General features: G+C 38.3%; 1 protein-coding gene across 3 annotated transcripts in view; it reads left to right on the forward strand.

The window, feature by feature from the left end:
* FAR2 (fatty acyl-CoA reductase 2) overlaps positions 1-23,567 on the forward strand; it is a 152,781-nt gene that overhangs the window by 54,021 nt on the left and 75,193 nt on the right. Inside the window, exon 1 of one of the 3 annotated variants that reach the window (XM_027035831.2) lies at positions 15,690-16,381. The exons of the other annotated variants lie outside the window; for them this stretch is intronic. The gene's annotated coding sequence lies outside the window, so the exon portion shown is untranslated. Of the gene's footprint in view, positions 1-15,689; positions 16,382-23,567 lie in introns of those variants that run through there. 3 annotated transcript variants of the gene reach the window in all.

The raw sequence follows: 23,567 nt of genomic DNA on the forward strand, positions 1-23,567 counted from the left end.
TGAATATTTTGATGAACATGTTGTTAGTCATGTACTCACACCCATTTAAGTACTCACTGAGAGTTTCATTTATTTTCTTACCATCAAAAACCAAGTTCTTACCTTCCAGTGACATTCAAGTAACTTGTTAAACAATAGTCCCAAATCTATTATATACCTTCATGGAAAGTCTGAGAAACAAAAAGGAAATAAATCTTAGCAATATTTTTCCAGAAGATGGATGCTATTTTGGTTAAATTATACATTAGACCCTGAAAATTCATGGAGACAAAGTAGTACAACTGATTTTATAATTCATTTTACATATGTCTTCTGAAGAAAGAACTGATACCTGATATTTAATAGTCTACAGAGAAGAGAAGCACTTTATAAAATGTAATTTTGCTCAAGTTTTGGCTTAAAGCTGTGGTCTTTGGTTTGTGTGACATTCTAACAAGCAAGGAATCTCCTCCTTAAACCACATAAAAGTAAATGAAAATATAGCAATTCTGCCACCATATTATTCTTTCTCCTTTATCAGTTTTGCAGCAAAGCAATTCATGCTGCACATCTACTCTCCTTTGCAGAGAATTAATACCTAGGTGAGAGGTTGCCTTGGCTCTTAGGTTCTTATGGGAGAATCACCCAAGAGTGAAGCTCCCAATGTGAATCTTAGGGTCTACATACTTACACTTGGGCCCCAAGAAAATCTTGAGGTCATGGCCACTGTAAGGCCATCCATCTCTGAGGTTACTGAACGTTTTAATTCCCACAATATTGTTTTGTCTGCATGAAAACTTTGTGTGTATGTTAGTGCAGGAATGAAGGCTGTAAATGGGTGGGACCTTGATGACCATCAGTACCTTACAAATTGCAAAAGACTTGAGTTAGATAGAAAATATGTCAGAGGTAAAATGTAATCTTTCAAAAGGATCCAGAGTGGTAAGACACAGCCTGATTTTGTAATCAATAACTTAACAAACACCGCAATCAACTGACAGCAACTTGTTTCTTGGGCATAGAAGCAAACAAGATGTAGATCTGTATTAAAAAGAAATGAATGTGTTCCCCATTTAAATGTAGATCATTAGCTTTTTCCCTAAGGGTCTCCTCTAAGCCAGGACTAGACTGGTACTGGAAAGACAGTGGAGACATGGTCCCTGCCCTTGTTGAGCTGGTATTCTCATGGGATGACCGACAACAGTACATATAAAATGAAGCAATTAAAATGCCATACAAATATGAAGGAGATTAACACGAATCTGAAAGAAGGAAAGATAAAGTCTCATTTACTATATATAGGGTGTTCATGAGGGCTCCTCCGGGTATGTGGCATTGAATCTGATGCCTGAAAGGTAAAGTGGGAACTAGCTTTGTGAAACGTGCTCCCCACAGAGGGAGCAGCCTGTACCAAGGCTCTGAGGTGAGATTACTACCTACACAGCTGCCACAGGCTTTTACAAGGTGTTTTTTTTCTTGGCAGGATCATCTGATGATTCCTTTATAATATTATAATAATATACAATATAATATTTGTCATATTGTTGCTTTCATGGAAAAATTTGAGGTTTTCCATTGAATTATTGTTATACAGTGAAACCTGACATTTGGAAGTATCCTTTCCTTTCTGTCTACAAAAATCACCCCACATACCTGTGATTGGGCATGTAGTAAAAGTTTACGCATTTTACTGTGTTCAGGAAATGTTGCTTATCAGTCCCCTACCACACCCGCATCATTACAGATGTTTTCAGAGGTTGTAGAGAGAGAGATCTTTCAAACAGGAATAAACTGTTTATTTCTCTGGTCTCAGCAAAGAACAGGCCTGGAAAATTTCAGTGTACCAATGTGTTATACAAACCTTTGCTCTCCTCTCCTGTCTGTTCTGCAAATATGAAGGCACAAAATTTCCACTTCATAGTTTTTGTTGAATGATTAAATGAGGAAAGAAAGAAAGAGAAAGGAAGGAAGGAAAGAAAGAAAGAAGGGGGAAGAAAGAAAAGAAAGGAAGGAAGGGGAAATAAAGAGAAGAGAAGAAAGAGAGGGAGGAAACGAAAGAAAAAAGCAATGAAGGAAGGGGAAGGAAAGAAAGAGAAAGAAGAAAAAAGGAAGGAAGGAGGGGAAAGAGAAAAGGAAAAGGAAAGAGAGAAAGAAAAGAAAGAAAGAAAGAAAGAAAGAAAGAAAGAAAGAAAGAAAGAAAGAAAGAAAGAAAGAAAGAAAGAAAGAAAGAAAGAAAGAAAGAAAGAAAGAAAGAACGAACGAACCTATGTGATATTTTAAGCTCTTGCTGTTTGGTAAGTACATAGTGAAAGAACAAACCAATCGTACCAAAAGCTACAGGGCAGGCTCTGAAGAAATGGAGACCAACGAAATGCAGAAAAAGCTCCATATGATCCTTTAAATATGAGTGAAATAATGATACTAGCCAAACTCAAAGAATCTCACATAGAGGGAAGAACCAAGGCATCCCTAGAGCTTGAAAGGATCTCAGAGACCAATGAAATTCTCAGGAGTCTCAGTCTCTAGGAAATAGCTACTATGTCATATAGCTGAACAGTAAGGAAAGTACAGCAGGGAATTAGTGGTCTAGAGAGCATTGATTCTTATTTTCACTTGTCTTTTAAAAAGACTGTATTTCATTTTTTTCTGACTTGTGGCTACCAGCTGCCCATTATGAAAAGCTTCTTTTTTAAAAAAAATCAATTTACTCTGCCTTGATTACAGCCTAGGGACTGTGTCTTATTAATAGCATTTGCCAGAAGTAGAAGCATCATAAAGATGCAGTTTCTTAAATGGTACTTCCCTCAAATTTACTCTCCAATACTTGGCATCACTGGGCAGTGTATTCCATGAGAGCATATCCTTACCCAATGAGAACAGTCTTGTACCACCTGTCTGACTTGTTTCTGAAACTGGGTGAGAATTACCAAAAGATCTGGCAATTTTCACCTTTGTGTAGAATTGGACCTAGCACTTATCTTTCATCATGTTTTGAGTCTTAGATCACAGTGACATTGGTAGCTTACTTGAACCTTCTGAGATTGTTGCAATATTCCTACAAGGCTCAATACTCAGAACATCTAAGGTATATGCTAAAGTAAACCCAGGTTTACCTAACAGAAACTCTTGCCTCATCAGATTTAAGACTGATGGAGAAACTGTGCTGGATTTCGTAGACACTGGCTTGTCTTCAACTTGGCACGAGGGCACAAACCCTGACAGCTGCCCCACAACACTGCAAGGCATGCATCTTTCCCATAAGTTTCATCTTGGGATGCCGCGGATGAAGTCATGTTTGGCTTTGCTTCCAGGCCTTTGACCCCTTTCAGGGGATCAAAAATATTTAGTGACCCCTAACTAAATGGAAGGCACGGTGGGATTCAGTGCTCATTGTTTCCACCTCTAATTGGGGGATTAAGATGCACGGACATGTAAGGAAGGGAAAGAACAGTGAAAGTGCTAAATTGGAGGAAAAGAAGACCATAACATGAAATGACAGGCAGTCCATCACCACGTGCCAAAGGACTGACCTGAGCCATAACTGTGGTAGGATTCGTGGCGGAAGGGGACAGGCCTGGATCCCAGAGCAGCCCCTGCAGTTATCATGGATAAAGGAGGATTTGATTTGGGCCTTGGATAGTCCAATGGTTCCCAACCTTCCCTGGTCAGGAGGACAACTGGGGAGGCCAGGAATGCCTGGAGAGGAGGAAAGAGGAATGGGGGTGCCATGAGACGGAAAAGAAGTTTAAAGAAACAAAGCTTGTTTGGTCACAGTAAAAAGTTGGTGTAGGAGGAGAAAAAGAGAGAAGGCAAAAAAGTCAGATTTCATCTGGTTTTTAAACAGTCTTGTGTGCTGGACCAAGGAATTTTGGCAACATATTTGGCTCGGGATAGTGAGCCATGACACCTGATTTTTACAGCTGGAGCAGGATATTAGAATTCCTCTGTATCACATAACTCCTCACTTCCCACTTCCACCCCCTGCTTGGAAGCCTAAGTCTGACAGAAATTAAGTATAGACACATGCTAATTCTTTACCAGTTCCTCATTCGGATACAGAATTCCCACTGTCACTATGGGGATGTGGTGATTCATAGCAAAGCACAACTGCCTGTGTAGAATTCCCTTGAGTGATCGCCAGAACCACTGAGGCAGCAGACTTAGCGTCTCCTACGGGGTAGCCAGGCCACACTGGGCTCTCATCCCTCTGCCTGGGGTGAGGGGACTCTGCACTGGCACAGCCTGAATAACACACATGCTTTCACCATGGCTTTGGTCCACTGGCTACTTTGGTTTGTTTTGCTGTCGGTCTGCCTCTTTCTCCGTTTCCTTGTTCGAAGGGTAGGCCTGGATAAGTTTCTATCCTATTACTGCAAATACTGGGCTGAGAGAGATTGGATGGATGGCTGGATGGCTGAATGGATGGATAGATAGTAGATTGATAGATTAGATAGATAGATAGATAGATAGATAGATAGATAGATAGTTTTTCTGAAGAAGTCCACCTAGCTAGAAGAAAATGGTTTAGAGCTTACAGCTGGCATTTCATAAGATTCTTTGCAGATCCAATTCTGTCAGATCTTAAAAGAAGGTAAATTTCACACCACTGCATGAGTTCAGAACTTGAACACAGCATATTCACCATAAGACTCTGTTTATTCATTTAATAACTTAAAAGACTATTGACTAGAAGCTTAGCATTTCCTGGCTGAACAATAGCTTTGAGCAGTATCACAACCTGTATGTGGGGGCAAAAACCCACTACAGTTTGAGGGCAACTGAAGTCCTCTTCCTGTGCTTCTTCCTCTGAATTGAAGTTTGAAGACTGCAGGCATTTCTGGTGAACGCCAGAATACGTCAGTTTCTGCCATCTGTTCACACTCATCTACTCATTACTGAGCAGCTGCAGGCCAGACAGGGCAGTCGTTTGCCCAAACTTCAGTGATGCAGGGATTCAAACCTGCCATTCATTCCACTGAAATAGGAGTAGTAGATTTTATCAGAGGGGAAGAGTCAAAGAATTTTCCTCTAATTTTTCTGTGTAGCCTTTCTTGACAGGATGTGGCATGTGGCTGCACAAGTGTCACACTCGTTAATCTTGTTCATTCTTCATTTATATTTATACTATCAGATTTTACTGAAAGGTTTATTATTAGTTTCATAAGAAGAAATTTAATTGTCTGATATTCAGGTATGAGAAGGTATTCATTGAGAACTCTTGTCTGGATCTAAGGGCTAGAGAGAGGAAAGACAAAAGAGGCTTTTTGGCCAGTGTAACTCTGGAGACAACATTATAAAACACGAGCCAGTTAGAGAATAAACACCACCAAAGTGAGAGATACTTATCACAGCTACAGTACACATTTTGAAAAGGAAATGATCGCGTGCACTGGCGTGTTTATATCAAACATGGGATTGGATTAATGAGGGGGACTTAATTTCCAAGTAGTGGGAGGAATGAGAACAGAATCATGGGAGAATGTTCCAGTTGCAAAATGCAAGAAACCACTAGGAACTAGAGTGGGAAAAGCAATCTGCCCTAGGTGGATTAGTCCGGGGAAGATACACAGAATGCTCTATAAGGGAAAATGAGGTTAGCCAGAAGAACTTCTGGCTGTTCCAGAAATTCAGCCAGGAGGTAATTTGGACCTGAACTAAGGACAAAGCACTGCACAGGAAAGGGTGGGGGGGATGATCCAAAAAGAATTTTACCTGGAAGAGTCCAAAGATCAGATGTTTCTAATTAAAAAGGAACATTGGAGACCATATGGTTTCATCAATGACAAGATGTTCTCCTCTGGAATCAGTGTTTTCAGCAAAGATTTTTGTCTTCCGAACTGCTTTTAACTCTACAAAATGTGCTCCTATAAAATTTTCTCTCACTACTTTTTCTTTTTTTCCAGAGATGGGGTATATTAAGTCAATCATAAATGTACTGATTTTGAGATTGGACTACCTTGCAGCTGAACTTGTACAGTTCAGGAAATGATGCCTCCCTTTAGAACAAATACCTTTTTATAGTTTATGAAGGCCAGTTAAGTCGGTTGTGGGAGTGGTGATTTCATGACCTCAGACTCTGGAAGGAGGTCCTCACTGCTGCTGAATTCCAGTCCAGGTAGAAAACCGGAAGTTAGAGTAGCTAGACAGGCTGGGTTGGAGAAATGTAGGCCTGCCTCCTTGCCACTAGTGAAAAAGTGTATCAAGGCTTTTATGCTCCAGGGCAGTACACACACACACATGCACACACACACACACACACACAAATGTAAAAGAAGGAATAATGAACTCAATCAAATTAGCTCAGCCTCAGCCCTGCCCCCCAACACTCATTCATAGACACTAATTTTGTGACTTTGACAAGCAACTTAATTTCTTCTCATTTTTTATATTTCTCTTGCTTCATGTCTTAAGCATCATAACAATTGTTATTGTGGGTGAGAGAGCTGATAAGTGATTCTGTGAGATGGACACTGTAATCAAGGAGACAGAAACTCAGAGAGTTGTCCAAAGTCAGGCCCTTGTATATGTAACCTAGGACTGATTTTCAACCACAAATTCCTGTGCCATCTCATGCCAATGGTTAGGCAAAGCTTATGTCATGGTGGCCATCTCTGCAGTTGGCAACGGTTTGGCCTTATTAGTTATACAAATAAAAAAAAAAAAACCAACAGAGTCTGGATGCATCAGCGATGCCAATAAGAATAGCTGATTCTTCTGCAACTACTTAGACTTTTTATTAAACAGTCATGTTGATACCAAATTGTCAGAGTATTGTGCTGGCTAGCCCAAATTTGATTTTTTTGAATTTTACTCTTATAAAAGTATGTCATTTGTATAGGTAGGGAAAGCCATTTTTGTACTTTCATGTCTGTATTGTTTACATACATATTTTTAACCATCTATAACTCTTCATGTACCAGACTGCTCTTCATGGGGCTGATCTTTACTCTGGGTTCTGTTGAGTCACATTCTTCTTATTGATATTTTTAAATAACCCAGGCAAAAGTTTAGATGAGCTCCTCCTAGTCTCTTTGTAAGACATTTACAAAGTGCTTTACATTTACAGAGTACATGCATATCATTGTATTTGACTGACAACAAACTCTGTCATGTAAGTATATAATGGCAAGATGAATATATCTGCAAGTTGAGAAAACTATCCAGAGGAGATGAGTGGTATGTCTAATACGTGGCTGGCTCAGGAAGAGTCCAGAGTTTCCACTGCTACTGCAGGGGACGTACCATCATAAACAAGTGACTCACTAGGTGATCAGCCTCTGTGTAGCTTCCCTAACCGTGGCATTAGGAGGTCAGATTGGAAAAGATTGTGGTGTGCGAGTGTTACAAGTTGAATTGTGTCCCTCCAAAATTCATATGTTGAAGTCCTAACCCAGTGCCTCAGAATATGACTATATTTGGAAATATGGTCACTGCAAATGGAATTAGTTAAGGGGAGGTCATATTGAAGAGAGGTGGGCCCATAATCCAGTATGACTGGTGTCCTTAAAAAGAGAGGGAAATTTGGGCCCAGAGACAAATATACAAGGAGAAAACCGTGTGAAGATTTGAGCTATGCTGTGACAAGCTAAGGCTCTACCAGATGCTAGGAGAGAGACCTGGAACAGACCCTCTCCCAGCATCTCGAGGAAGAGTATGGCCTTGCCAACACCTTGATTTTGGACTTCTGGCCTCCAAAACTGTGAGACAGTAAATATCTGTTGTGCTAAGCCACCCAGTTTTCAGTACTGTGTTATAGCAGCCCTAGAAAACTAATACAGTGAGTCATGGAGAAAAAAGTGCAACGAAAGAGTATAAACCATAGCACAAATAAAGTAAATGTAAGCTCTTTTTCTGAACATCAACGTTGATTAAGATCATTCTGAGAGTTTTGACAGAATCAAACACTTTGAAACAATAAAGAAATTGTTGTCCTGATACATCCTAATTTGCATCATAGATTAGTAGACTTCCATGTCTAGAAGGAATAATTAGGGCACATAGCTCAGCCATCCATTGGATAATTATGGATCTTCAGCAATGTACCAGCAAAGTGGTTTTTCAGCCTCTGCTTGGATACATTTGCTAACTCCTGAGGCAAAGCACTGTATCTTTAGCAGCTCTGATGATTAAAATATGATTTCTTGTATTAAACTGAACTGTACCTATTTACAACGTTCACCCATCAATTGTACATTAGCTTCTAAAAACAAGAAAGAACAAATTTCATTCTTTTTTCAGGTCAGTCCTTTTAATGTGTGATAGCCATTGTGTCCTTTCTAAGTCATTTGTTTCCCAGACTAGCCCTTGAGTTCTTTCAACTATTGCACATATGACATAGTTTTTAGTGTTCTAACCTTTATGTTCAGCTTCATGAAATGTGTTCCAGTTTATCTCTTTTAGAGTGGAACATCCAGACCTTGGTTATAATCAAAATCTATAGTGCAGATTGGAATTCAGTATGCTATTATTCTAGATGTTGTTCTTAAATAAATGCGACCTAAGATTACATTAACTGGGGTAGGCTCTCACATTTTTCAGTAATAGTGCACTGAAATTAACTAAAATTCCCTAAACACTTTCCCTCTAGATAAGCTGCATGATGAGAAGCTCTGGCTTGATCATCAAGTACATAAGTGGCCTGGCAGAAAATAGGAGCTGACACATAAGTGAGTGAGTGAGCGAATGAATGAATGAATGAATGAATGAATGAATGAATGAATATTAGATATATAGAGATAGAGATAGATACATAGATACAATACTAAACCATACATTCCCTCTGAACTTTCTGAGTTTTGTTTTTTTAATTCCAAAGAGAGAAACTTATTGTATTCTGTTTTGTTCAATTCAGGCAGAGAATAAATACCTTCTAGTCAGTCAAGAATCCTACGAGTCATCTCATATCATTCAGACAGCAAAGATCTTCTTTCTGTTTGCAAATTGCTTCTTCTGCACACTGCAATAGCATTGAGAAAAATAGCCATTTGAATACGGTTTATATCTGTTCTTTAGCTAAGACTTGCTTTATATTCCAGACAAGTATTTAAACCCTCTGCTCTCTCCATCTATAAAATGGTGCTAATATAATATGGAGTGTGTGTGTGTGTGTGTGTGTGTGAATTTAGTAGATTATGTATGCATATGTGTATGCATATTTATAGATGACTACATATCAGGATTTTGACACTAATAAAAAAGGCTGTATTGAGTCCTTTGTTAGTAGTTATAATTTTAATGTAGTGATTTATGAGATCAGTTTTGTGCCTATCTGTATATAACAAGCCAAAACTATAACTTTATGTAAAGGAGGAAATAGTGTGAGCTGCATTCTATTTCCACTTTCCCAATGAATTATTCAGTCTCCTAAAATAATTGAGTCAGTCTCTTGTGCTAGATTTTCTATATATTAAATGAAGAAAATTCTCCTTGACCCCAGGGATATTAAAGGGCTGATGGGATTTATGCATAAAGCACTATATGAATTAGAGGAAAATTAATTTTGACAGCATCTCAATAGAGACACGAATCCTCTCCATACCTCTATATACAGGACAAATAAATATTTCACATTCTTTTCTAAGTAAGTATTTTTTCACAAGAAATATTGTGTAATAGCTTGAATTCTTTATTTGACATGCTTTGGCTGTCTTAATTGCCTTTTTATCAAATTAATTTAATTATAGTCGTCTAAATGAAGAAATGTTTTGTGTTAGTTTGTTCTTTTTAGATGAAACATGAATAAATCTTCAGCTTTCCATCTAAATGTCAATCAGAAATCCTAAAACAAAACATAAAAACAGATGTTCCAGAGGTTTTATTGGCATAAAATGAAACCAGTGGCATAAAATGAAACCACATTAGTCAACTATAAGTATACCGCATAAATGGTAATGAACACCAACTCAAGGGGCTTCCATTTTGTCTTTGTTGGAACAGCTGGTAAACTTAAAAGAAAAAAGCTAAGGGAAAATTCAAACTTTGTGTTGGGATATGACATTCTCTATAAATCACTCAAAGGATGTAGAAATGAAGAAGTGACTCATATATAGCTATTTGGTAGCCCATTACTATGACATATTGCTTAAATGGTTATCTATTTTGGAATAACATGGGATTCCTTACCCCAAACTATTTAACATTGTGCTCATGGTCGTATGTTATTTTCAGGTAAATCCAATTTCAAATATTCTATCATTTCTGTAAGTGTATTCTTATTTTATGAACCAGAAAGCAGATCTGACATATTTTTCACTTAATATATATTGACATTTTTCCATATTATTAATTATGCCTAAAAATTATCCCAAAGTAGGGGCACCTGGGTGGCTCAGTCAATTAAGCATCCTACTTCAGCTCAGGTCATGATCTTGTGGTCCCTGAGTTCAAACCCTGCATTGGGCTCTGTGCTGACAGCTCAGAGCCTGGCGCCTGTGTCTCCCTTTCTCTCTGCCCTTCTGCCACTCACACTCTGTCTCTCTTTGTCTCTCAAAAATGAAGAAATCTTAATTTTTTTTCATTATCCCATAGTATTTAATTACATGACTAAGCCTTTATTTTCCTATTATCAGATTTTTTTTAGTTTTTTCCCCAATTAGAAGCAATACAATGATGAACAAGGATAAAATGCTATTAGAAAAAATAGAAAATTATAGAGCATGGGGCCAGCCTTGTCATGTCTCAGAAAATACAAAGTTTAAACAGCCTGAGTGATACTGAAGGAAGCTCTAGAGAGATGATAATGGAAACAAAGTGGGCACCAGGAAGGGAGGGGAAATGTCAAGGATATACTTCACTGGCCAATACAACCCTTCCTAAATCATCCTTCTGTTTGTTGAGAAGGTGCCCCTGGCTACAGCAGAAACCTGGAGGCCCTATCGACAAGACTTCACTTGACCTGAATAGAAAATATATTTTAACTACATGTCTGCAGTTGACATGTCCTCTGTTTGTATTAGTGATATTTGGCTAACCACTTCTTAAAAACAGTAGCTAGAAATTCCCAAAGTGTGTTTAGAAATATATTATTCTATTCCTTGAGAATTTATACTCATCAAGATACAATAAAAATATACGAATCTGAACCTGAAACAATATAAGGCAAATGCTTAAAAACTTGGCTTCTACTTCTACCCTAAAAACAAAACAAAGGTGTTCTCTTGAGAAAAAAAAATTGCTAAATCTGGTGACCCATTTCCAGTCTGTAGTCTTGCTGACCTGCCTATTCCATTTACCACTGCTCACTACTATCCTTGGTAGTTCCTCTTCATGATTGTGACCTCTACTCTTGGTTTCTATTTTACTTCTCTTGCTGCTGTTTTTCTGACCCATTTTTCATCCTTGTACTTAGGGTTACTCAGGACGCTCTCTTCTCTCGTGTCTTCTTTTCCTGTCACTTTGCAAAGTTATCTGTTTATACTCTATTCTGTATGCAGATAACCCCCAGATTTGAGTCCAGCCCTCACCTGCTTCCAGATCACCAAGAATAAATTCAATTACAAAAAGTAGACACCTAGAAAATTGCTGTAAAACAAAGATAAAGAGAAAAATCTTAAAAGCAGGTAGAAGGGGGAAAAAGTTATGTTCAGGAAAACCACAGTAAAAGTAAGGACTAACTTTGTTGCAACAATGGAAGTCAGAAGATAATGGAATAATAGCATTAAAATGTTGAAAATAAAAAACTTGACAACTTAAAATTCTGTACCCAAGAATTATTATTACTATTATTGTTATATTATTAAATCATTATTATCACCTACCTCATAGGACTTGTTTGAGAATTAAATGGGTTAATACTATAAACACTTAGAATCTGGCCCATAATACACTCTAAAGAAGTGATTGTCAAAACAGATGAACATAGGGAAGGGAAGGAAAAATAGGATAAAAACAGAGAGGAAGGCAAACCCTAAGAGACTCTTAAATACAGAGAACAAACTGGGGGTTGCTGGAGGGGTGTTGGGTAGGGGGATGGGCTAAATAGGTGATGGGCATTAAGGAGGGCACTTGTTGAGATGAGCACTGGGTGTTATATGTAAGTGATGAATCACTAAATTCTCCTGAAATAGTTAAAAAAAAAAAAAGAGTTTGTTATGCAAAATAAAAACTATATGGTAATTAGGATTGCAAATAGCTACAATCTTTCTTGGAAAAAATGTTTGAAAAACAATAGACAAACATTCTAACATAAGTAGTATTTATTTTCTTCTTCATACTTTTCTACAGTCATGAACTACTAATATTATTAAACAGGACAATTCTGATGGAAGGTATGCTTCCTGAGAACAGGGACTTTGTGTAATTGACTGCATAGTTCAGCACCTAAAACAGTACCTACATAATCAATAAACTAGCTCACATCATGGATATGAGAAAATCTTTTCTTGATAATAACTTATAATATTACGTTGCAAGTGAGTAGAAAGGAAAAAAAGGTGAACAGTTGAAGTTTGGACCAATTTCAATCCTTGAAAACTATTTGCAGAATATAGGTAATTCTGCAAATGCTTATATCTGTATTGCATATATCAGCTCTCTCATTTTCAAAAGACCTTAGGGAGGAATGTAATAGCATCATTTGGATCCCTTTCTCTAAAAGCCTTATTATTTTTTTTTTTTAATAATCCAGAGGCAGAAAACTTTTTTTCTTTTTGGGGATTGAAAAATTTACTGAAAAAAAAAAAAAAAAGAAGCATTCAAGCCAGATTTAGAAACCCAGAGGTCTGAATGTTTAGGACCAAATCTTTTATTGTGGTGCTTACGCATTACAAATCAATAGTTTTAGAGCTAGAGGAGTATGTAGAAATCACCATCCCTGTACATGACCTGAGTGACCTGAGCTCAGTTGAGTTTACACGGCTAGTTAGAAACAGGGCTGGGCTAGAACTCAGGGCTTTTCTTTGACATTGAAGGTGAATTTTTAATGGACTCTGGCCTTGACAGTTTTTCCTTAAAGGCCTCCCTCGCTTTCTCCACATAGACCCTTTCACTTTCTCCACATAGACCCTTTCTCTATTAACTTTTTCTTGCTAATGGATGTCACATACAGAGTCAGATCAAGAGCAGTATCAAACCTTTTTCTGGGAATACAGTGGAAGGTTTCGACTGGTTTCTTCCCATAAATTGAAAGCAATAGAAATCCTATGAGTAAATTTCCTTTAGTATTATGGAAAAATTTTAATTTGCAGTAATTCTAAAGGGAGGTACACTTTATTCTCATAAGTGGGTTGCTGTATTTATTCACCTAGTAGATAGCTTTAATAGTATGGATAAATCTACAATTTGAACTTAAAATCAGACTTTTTACTATTTACAAGTACAGTGAAACCTTGGTTTGCGAGCATAATTCATTCTCGAAATATGCTTATAATCCAAAGCACTCATATATCAAAGCGAATTTTAAGAACAATTAGCTCAGTTGTGATCATGTGACATTTGACATCACATACTACTTGTATTGTGCTACTCGTTTATCAAGTTAAAATTTATTAGAAATGTTTGCTCATCTTGCAGAACAAGTTACTCGCAATCCAGGGTTTTACTATACTTCCCTTAGGAAAATGGTGATTTACCTTCTAAAAAAGTAAAAAATCATTTACGATGACTACTGTAAGTATACAATGTTTTCTTTGTTCATCAATATTTCCTCTTACTGCTTTTCCATCTCCTATTTAAGATTTCAGGAGACTAATATATTTTGAAAACTAAGTGACTGTTGTCACTTAGAAAAATACAAATATCATAACTACTTATTAATTCCTTCTTCTCTTCAAAATATATTCAACTTGAGCTCAAATTTAATCACTTTAAATACCCCATCTAGGGAAGCCTGGCTGGCGACTCGAAGAATGTGTGAGTCAATCTCGGGATCATGAGTTCAAGCCCCATGTGGGGTGTAGAGATTACTTAAGGAAAACTTTTTAAAAAAAGATGCTTAGAGTACCTGGGTGGCTCAGTTGGTTGAGCATCCGACTCCTGATTTCAGCCCAGGTCATGAAATCATGGTTTGTGGGATTGAGCCCCACATTGGGCTCTATGCTGATAACATGGAGCCTGCTTGGGATTCTCTCTCTCTCCCTCTTTCTCTCTCTGCATCTCTCCTGTTGCCTCTCCCTCTCTCTCAAAATAAATAAATACTTTTAAAGTTATAAAAATTAAAAATATGCTTAACAACAAAAAACTAAAAACTAAAATAAAATACCCCATCTATTCAATTTATTTTTTTGTCCTTCCAATGTATCAATTTTTTGACACCTTATTTCCTGATAAATGGTCTATCCCGCAGCCAGTTTTCTCCCCTGTTTAATCCTGCAGTCAGGCATGATGCTATATGCCTAAAAATGTTATATCCTTATTCCACCCGTGTTAGAAAGTGAGTTTGTTTTGAGGTTAACACAAGTAATTCTCTTATTTTAAATGGAAAAAACAACTACAGATGATGTCTGGGAAGTAATTTATCTTATCTCTACTTGCTTTTATGATCTGACCCTCTTCACCTTTATCACACTACTATCATAGGAAAGGCTGTCTACAAGCTTCACAAACTCTTCCAGTCTATTTGAACTTTTTCCCACTGGCGTATGTAAAGACTTAATCATATCTCAATGATAGTGATATTTGATTATTTGCACTGTTAAAAGAAATCATCCTGACACTTGTTGAGAATTGCAAGGAAGACTTTATTCAAGACTATTGGCAATAGGAGCCAAGACTATTGCAATTGGGAGCGAGATTTAACATAACTCTGAATACAAATAGGGGCAAGTAGGGATTTCTAACTGGCAGAGAGGATGAGGCAGAGGATGGCAAATTAATGCCAAACTTGCTTGGATATAAAGGTGGGGGAGGGGAGAAGAACTTGGTTCACTATGGAAGGTGGAAGAAGAGCTTGATTGGATCAAGTGTGGGGAAGATTCCCTGATTTAGCAGAATTTGTTTTTTTCTGAAACTGGCTTCAACAGGTCGAGGTCAAGACCTGGATGAAGAAAGGGGCTCAGAGGAGCCTGACTAAAGTTCAGTTAAGTAGAGATTCTTTGTCACCACAATGTTTCTAAGTTTAGATTTACCCACTAATAAGGCCGAATTTAGAATGCTAGAGGTACTGTACTAGTTCTCCTGTAGCTCTGGAAAATATTCTCCACCATGATTCATAATGCTAGTATAAATGAGTGACACCAGCTCTTCTCCTCAGAACAAAATCTTTTAATAGAACTGCACACACACTGACAATTTGTTCCGAAGGAAATCTAGGAAATCTGATCAGCCTCAGAGGATAATGAAAATATTTGTAATATTTACATTGTGCTTACTCTTTGCCAGGCTCTGCCCTGAATCACTTATATAAATTAATACTTAAAATTTTTTTTTGATGTTTATTTATTTTTGAAGGAGAGAGAGACAGAGAGTGAGGGGGGAGAGACAGAGAGAGGGAGACACAAAATCCAAAGCAGGCTCCAGGCTCTGAGCTATCAGCACAGAGCCTGACACGGGGCTCACACCGTGAACCACGAGATCATGACCTGAGCCAAAGTCGGAGGCCCAATGGACTGAGCCACCCAGGCACTGCTTTTTTTTTTTTGTTATGTTTATAAATTAATGTTTTTAATCCTCACTACAACCTTCTGAGGGAGGTACTATTATTATCACAGGATGAGAGACAGGGAAACTGAAGCACATAGCAGTTACAAAACTGGCCCAAAGTTACTTAATTAAAATATGTGAGGGTTGTGATTAGAACCCAAACAACATGACCTTGAGATGGTTCTCTTAACTGCTGTGCATTCCAACTTGTATAAAACCTCTCTCTCTCTCCATATCCCCAAGCAAGTGCATAAAACTGGGACACAGGTAAAAGGGAAGTTGATGGATATATATTTGTGGGCGTCCATAGGTTTTGGTGCACTGTTCACATTCAGAACGCTTTATAGTGCTTAAAACATAACAAGTCATCACTAATTTTAATTGCTGGATAAAGAAATGATTGAATGAATTACAAGATCATGTTCAGTTTCTGATCATCAGTGAGATAACCAAGTTAAGTTTCTCAAACTCTGGCTTACAAGGGTTGCAATGGCAACATTTTAGGACAGAAGGCATTGTCTGCATTTCATAACATACGGGTGGTTGCAGACATCCATGGAAGCCCAGCCCACAGAATCTCCCACTGTCAGCTTGGGATGAGCTGGACCTCAGGTACCTGGATATAATAGTGCAGTGAGCCTTTCTTCCTGAGGTCCCAGCACTCCCCTGATCTAAGGCTGCTGGTCGTGAGATGCTATGGGAGCCCCTTCCATTGCTCTTTAGACCCGGTTTAAATTTTTCTGCCATCTTCCCTGCTCAGCAATTACTCATACCTTCTTCTGGTCCTAAGGAAACCAACCTGAAGCGGGAGAAATAGGACGAGAAGGTAAGAGAAAAACAATCAATGAATTAAGTCCCAGATGTTGCTAAAGCTAATAGTAGGAGTGACAACTAAATGATTCTTGAGGTGAGAGCCTGGTCTTTTTACCTCATTTTCACTTTTGCTTGGTCTCCACCTTAGCTTAGCAGAACTCATCTAACCTCAGAAATCAATGACTTATTTCCTGTGAAGTAGAATCAATAAATCTGCAATGTTCTCCGTTAGTTAAAAATGAATGCTTGGTTTACTTTGGGCTGTGAAGTACAAGCCAAATGATTGTTGCAAGTTATTTAAATGTTTGAATGAAGAAAAAATGGTTTTCACTATGACTGCGTGACATGAAATGCTGAACTTTCTGTGGAGACAGGGAAGGGGTTGTGTGGGTTGGAAATGGCTGTCGCCAGTCTGAAACTCAGTTCTGCCCTGACTCTGTGCATTACCAAGCGTCACTTTGGCACATCTGGTGCAGATTTAAAGTCTAAGGATTTTTGTGTGGGATTCAAACATAGATTATAGTCGAAAAGGAACTTGAGAGCTCCAGGGAAGAATACGAGACTTCTATTGTATTTGATCATTTTATTAAATTTGCCTGGAAAAATCAATTAAAAACCAGAATTTAATTTTCATACTCAGAGATTATTCATTCAGAGCTCATGCCTAACAATAGATATGTGTGTGTGTGTGTGTGTGTGTGTGTGTGTGTGTGTGTGTGTGTGTGTTTTGTTAAATAGTCAACGCCCAAGTGCAGAAGGCTGACTGTTCTATTCTGGTTGGGTATGAGGGAATTGCAATGAAACCTTCATTTCATAAACACTTCACTCCCTTTTTTGCTTCACCTGGCTTCTCCATGGAACATGTTCAAACCATATACATACCGAAGTAGTGATTTGTTACACTTAAGCAGTGCTTTTACAAGTTATTAATAGTATATTGAAATTGCAAAGTGGAATTAATGCCACATTACGAAAGATGTAGGATTCCATCAACAGAAGGGTCACCAAGTGAGTACTTAATTGCCTCATGTTCTTTTTTGAGCATAGGTACATAAAAACAATGCGAATTAACAAGTAACTAGTTAACTTCGTATATTAAAAACATTTGGGCAAGTTATTTACCTTCTATGAGCCTCAGTACTCCCATCTGTAATAATTATGCCTGCCTTGTAGTGGAGTTACTGGCTTAAATGAGATCATACATATGAAGCCCTTAGCAGAAGGTTTGATACCCACAGTCTTAACTACTGATGTTGTTATTTTTATTACTATGGATCGAAGTTTATGGTCGGGTAGGATAGCTCTAGATACATTATGCTCTGAACAATTGGCATATAATTTTCCCAGTGGGAAAATTGGATGAAGAGGCTCTTGGAATGCTCTATAATAATAATTTCAGTGGGAGGGGGGGTACCTCAAGGAAGGATCAGAACTCATCTAGGTTCCTGGACTTTCTGGCTACCTGATAAGCCCATAGGACAACTGCGGATGTGGAAATTTGGAAATGGGTGGCCAACGAGGGCAATGACGTTCTCCCAGGAGGGGAGCTGCCAGAGCTTTGCTCAACAGTTGTCAACTAGTATGTCTTCGGGCCTCTCAGGGCCTCACCTTGTTTCAGCTCCAAAAATGATTACAGCTGATTTCTAAACTAAATAACATGTGGAGGTGAAGGTGCGTGCCCTCTACCCTAGAAAACACTTAGCCACAGTTATCTTACTGGTTTCATGTAGAAGGAAACAGATTCTGGGCACAGAGTTCCCAGGTACAGATTCCCACTCTTCCTCCCTCAGCTTGTCAGACTTACACAAACTACTTAAGGTCCTGGGCAGAAAGTTGTCATTTGTTTCCTCATGGTGTTATTGTAAGGTTTAGATGAGAAAATAAATATATAACACACAGGATATTTGTCTGCAACATAGTGCTGAATAAATGTTAGTGATCATTTTATTTCTTTTGTTGGATGATATTTGCACTAAGTGTTAAGCGATAAACTGAGGCATAGTAAACATTTTAGGAGCTTATTTGAGCAAAAATCAATTTGGGCTGTGCTAAGCCAGAAGCAAAGCAAGGAAATTATTTGATTGGCTATAGCTTAAGCAGTTGCATTAATTGGGAAAGCCTAGCTGGCAACTTGTAATTGGTTGTCCTTAAGTTTCAATTTCTTAACGTTGAGGCATTACAGGCTTAGGTTTGGTTTGCTTAGATAGGCTACTGAGGCATTAAAGCCACCTCAGTCTAATGACCTCCTTGTTTAATTATTTTAACAGAAGTTAGATATTATTCTGGTTTGATTATGTAGTTTCCTCCATGAGTTAACTTGACTCAGAGTAAAGTTATTGAGAGAAAGGAAAGTTAGAAGTCTTGTTCCCCAAACCCATAGTCAAGCCTCTATACTGGCTGTAATTTCTGCTATCAATTTCATCACATAGGATCTGCAGATCGTCTTAAGATTTAAGCTATTGCTCTTTTCACTTCTCATAGTGAATGCTCACAAAACATGGGGACAAGGTCTTTGTCACTAGAGTAGCTATAAGGAGTTAATTAGCAAAAGTTCACATACAAATTTTGTTCTAGTAAAAGGCTTAAATTGTAAGTCTCCTTTTCAAGCTATTTTAGAAACACAAACCTATTTATGATGGTGAGTTTCTTTTAAAATGAAATTCTAAACCATCCCAAATCATTTTTGATGTAGTACTGTAGAGTAGGAACGTATTTTCTGCCCATCTTATCAGAAAGTTTGGATATATATCTAATTTTCACGCGGTTTTTCATCCCACCTCGAAATCATTTTAATCCTAATCCCATCCTGGTTTAGAGCCCATATGTGGAGGCTCTGAATTCCATCAACAGATTTTTAAAAAAAAATTTTTTAGTGTTTATTTTATTTTTTAAGAGAGAGAGAGATGGAATGTGAGCAGGGGAGGTGCAGGGAGAGAGGGAGACACAGAATCCAAAGCAGGCTCCAGGCTCTGAGCTGTCAGCACAGAGCCTGATGCGGGGCTCGAACTCAACAGATGGCAAGATCATGACCTAAGCCGAAGTAGGACGTGTAACTGACTGTGCTACCCAGGTGCCCCTAAAAATATGATTAGAAAATAAAACTCAAAGCAAATGTCACTTTCCTTCTTTAAAAGGAGGTAATATTTTCTACCTTGGTGAAGTGAGAGATCCCTTACAGTCTAGAGGTGCCCTGATTTCTGCCCTCTGTACTGTGATTGTTATATTTCTGACTTCTGGTGCTTGTCAACGGATTTGGCTCCTTGGTTGCTAAGAGCTAGGTAAACATTTTGTTCAGGGCATTTTTATTGGCAACATTTAAAATAACTTATTGGAAAATTTTGAGAAGGGAATTTAAATTAAAGAAAATAGAAACATTATAATGAAGATCTCTGAAGTAAAACAAAATCAATACAATCAGTTATGGCTTATCCATTATCCTTGATAGAGTGGTTTCATATTATCTGTTTGACTCTGAACAATTAACATGAATTTCTCGCTTTCATCTATTTTAGGGTTAATGAACAATGAATGGGCAATTTGAAAATATGTGTAGAAAGTAGGTCCCTTTTCTTTTATAATTTGTTTCTCTATTGAGTAGATACTCTGTATTTATAGCGTTTGCCTCAAGACTATCTGCATCATCCCTTTTGCCATTTTGCCTTTTATATGGGCATATTACAACTGGTTGTCTCCAAGCAGTTTTATCTGGGCAAATTATTAAGGAATCAATTTTTCAAGAACAGTATGAAGTAGGAAATTTTAGCATCAGCGAAGGAAACATAAAAAACAAAACAAAACAAAAAAAACATATCTTGACTGCAGGAAAAAAAATGTTTTTCCTAAGAATTTTTATGTTGCATTTTGTTTTCCAGAGCAATTAACACCTGCCCTGTTCTAGACCTAACATCAGGACAGAATAATAACCACAAACTATGTATATTGCATTGGCACTTTGCTAAGGTCTATAAAATTGGCTTCCATTTTGTTTTCTTTTAAAGAGTGAGTTTTTAAAAAACTCACTTTTTAAAGGTAGCCTCACTACCTTTACTAACCGAATCTACCTTTTCCTCAGCAAAATATTCTAAGAGTCCTACCTTTGATATAGGTTGTTTTATTTCCAAATTAAACAAAAAAAAATTGCCAGTTTTTTTATTGTGAAACATTAGAGTGATGTCTCTGTTTTCTGAAAAATGACACTTTCTCGCATAGGGTTACATCTTCTTTAAAGGTTTAAATGTTAAGCAAGTTATTATTTTTAAGTATTGTACTACCAAGCACCTTCATTTGAGAAACTTGCTATAACATTGATTGTTTTTGGAGTAATTCATTCCAATTTTGTTTCCATCATATTCTCACAGAAAATCTTGATCTTCCCCAAAGTGTGCCTATCCTGACTGGCATCTGCAGCAACTTAGGGTGAAACTCATGAAAGCGTGTCTTTGGGGCAGAGGAAAACCGAGACTATTAAGATTTTTTTTTTTGTTTTATTTGCAGAAACTCAGCAATGTTCTTTCTGTAGTTGCTCCGTTTTGACACTCTTTGCCATTAGGTCAACAGTGGTTGTTTTTAAAAGCACATCCACCCACGAGCGGGTGTGTTTCTAAAGCCGGTCTTCCCCGCTGACTGTGGTGTGGTGACCTTCCATCCGCAGCTTACCTGTGGTCTGGCAATTGATGTATTTTGTACTCCATTTCTAATTCTTCTCATGATGGAGAAACAAAATCAGAGAAAGTCTGAGGTTCCTGCAAGGTAGCTGGTATTTTTTTAATAGATCCCCCTGACAGACTCAGGTGTGAGGCTTGGGAATTGGATTTGTAAACGAGCTCTGTGGGCAGTCCACATGGGCATCACTATTCCGGCAATCCCACTTTCCATTCAGGATGTACCTGCTGACAGTTTCATCTTTCAATTTAGAGAAAATACAATGACAAATAAAGTAGTTCTGAGCAGCAAAAGGAAGTTGGTTGGCGAAGTAAAAGTGTCAAAGTTTTTTTTTTTTAAAGACCATTTCCCTTTGTTTTTTGATTCAGTCAAGAAATCTGTTGAGTGCCTACTAAGTGCTGGGCTCTCCCCTAAATCCAAAAGTGAGTATTGAGCAAAGGCAGATAGTGTTCCTGTCCTCATGGAGTTTAGAGTCTAGCGGGGGGAGCAATTTTATTCAATACATCATCAACAGCAGCATAAAGTTACAACTGTGATAAGAGCCAACAGAGAAAAGTACATGGAAAGAACATAAATACAGATCAAACCAAATATGGAGGGTCAGCTAAAGCTTCTCAGTAGAAATGATGATTTAACTGCTATCTGAAGGGTGACTAGGAGTTGACAAGACCAAGATGGGCTGGAAAGCATGCCAGTAAAGAGGACAACATTCATCACGCCGTCATTCTATGTGTCCAACACTGTTCTGGCTGCTGAGGGCAGAGCAGTGAACAAAATGAATTCCCTGCCCTTGTGGGGCTTACATTTTGGTTGAGGAAGGAAACAGACTATGAACAAATGACCAAATAAATAAATGCTGTCAAGTGGTTATAAGTGCTGTGAAGAAAAATAAAGAATAAGCTGAATAAGGCATACAGGGTGTGGAGGTGAGGTGGGTGTTTTACAGGGGGCAGTTGGGGGAAGGTCCCCCTAGTAAGTCACCTTTCAGCTGAGACATGAAAGGGAGGCAGCAGGTCATGCAGCTGTGAGCGGCAGAGGCATATCTGAGCAAAATGAGAGGTGAAGCCTGGAGTAGAGAATCCTGGGATGTTCTAGGGACACATGAGACCATGTCTGAGTGTGTACTGGGGGAGACTGGAGGCCGTGGTAGTAGAGTCAAGTGATTCAGTCCCTTTTATGTGAGGACTGCATTGGAAAATTTTAGCATAGAACTGATAGACCTGACTTGCCTTTGGGAAGGATCACTTGAGCTAATACATAGAGAATAGACTATTAGTGGACCAAAGATGAGGGCAGCAAGAACCATTTAGAGGTTGTTACCTTAATGGTTTGGGCCAATTTGGTACAAGCAAAGATAGTGGGAAGTGGCCAGATCCTGAATATACTTGGCAGATAGTTGATGGGCTTTGCTGAGAAGTAGAGATAGAGCATGAGAAAAAGAGTCAAGGATGGCCTCAGGATCTCTGCACTGAGCAACACAAAAACTCAAGGCTTTATTTGCTAAGATGGGGAAAGTTTTAAAAGGAGCAAGGTGGGGGAGGTGGTTTAGGAGCTTGTTCTGTGGTAGGTTAACTTACCTCTTAGACATGTGCCAAGCCTAAGGAGAGGCTTGCATGTTTGATTAACACCTTGTCTGAGCAAAGCAAGCACAGGAGAACATGTTGTCTAATGTGCTAGAGAGAGTAGGCTTGTGCCAAACCACATCAGACCTTGGAGATTTCAGCCATTATCCTCAAAACAATGGGAAGACATGAGGTTTTAAGGGATATTTCAGGCTATCAGATTGTCATTGCCAAATGGGAACTGGCTGCAGTGTGGCAAAGAGATTGGAGTTGGGTATTGATGTGGATGAGAATGGATGCAGAAAACTTATTAGTAAACACAACAGTCCAGACAAGATGTGGTAGCTTAAGTCATGTGGTAGTGGTAGGTGTGGAAAGGCAGGCAATTAGATGAATTCAGGAGGTGACTGTTAGGAAGTGGTGGGTAGATATGGAGGTGACAGAGAAGGAAGTGCCAAAGGTGACTCTTGGCTTTCAGACTTGAACAATAGAGTGGACAGTGATTTCATTCAAGAATACAGGGAAAACTGGAATGAGAACTATTCTTTGGGGAAAAGATCTTAAGATTAAGGTGTCTATAATATACAAGTGGACATGTCAAGTAAGCATGCGCCATAGTCTGAAGTTCAGGGGCAAGGTCTAGGCACAAGAGAGTAAATTTAAGAGAGATGATTCCAGGGGTGCCTTGGTGACTCAATCTGTTAAGTGTCCAACTTCGGCTCAGATCATGTCTCACGGTTCATGGGTTCAAGCCCCCTATTGGGCTCTGTGCTGACAGCTCAGAGCCTGGAGCCTGCTTCAGATTCTGTGTCTCATTTTCTCTCTGGCCCTCCCCCTCTTGTGCTCTGTCTCTGTCTCTTAAAAATAAATAAATGTAAAATAAAAAAAATTTTTTTAAAGAGACATGATTCCAAAGCTTAAAAGGAAGGAGAGTTTTGAATGAGGCTGATTGATATGCAGGAGAGGAAAGGGATC

Source organism: Acinonyx jubatus, chromosome B4 (assembly GCF_027475565.1).
Source record: "Acinonyx jubatus isolate Ajub_Pintada_27869175 chromosome B4, VMU_Ajub_asm_v1.0, whole genome shotgun sequence".
Classification (NCBI taxonomy): Eukaryota; Metazoa; Chordata; class Mammalia; order Carnivora; family Felidae; genus Acinonyx; species Acinonyx jubatus.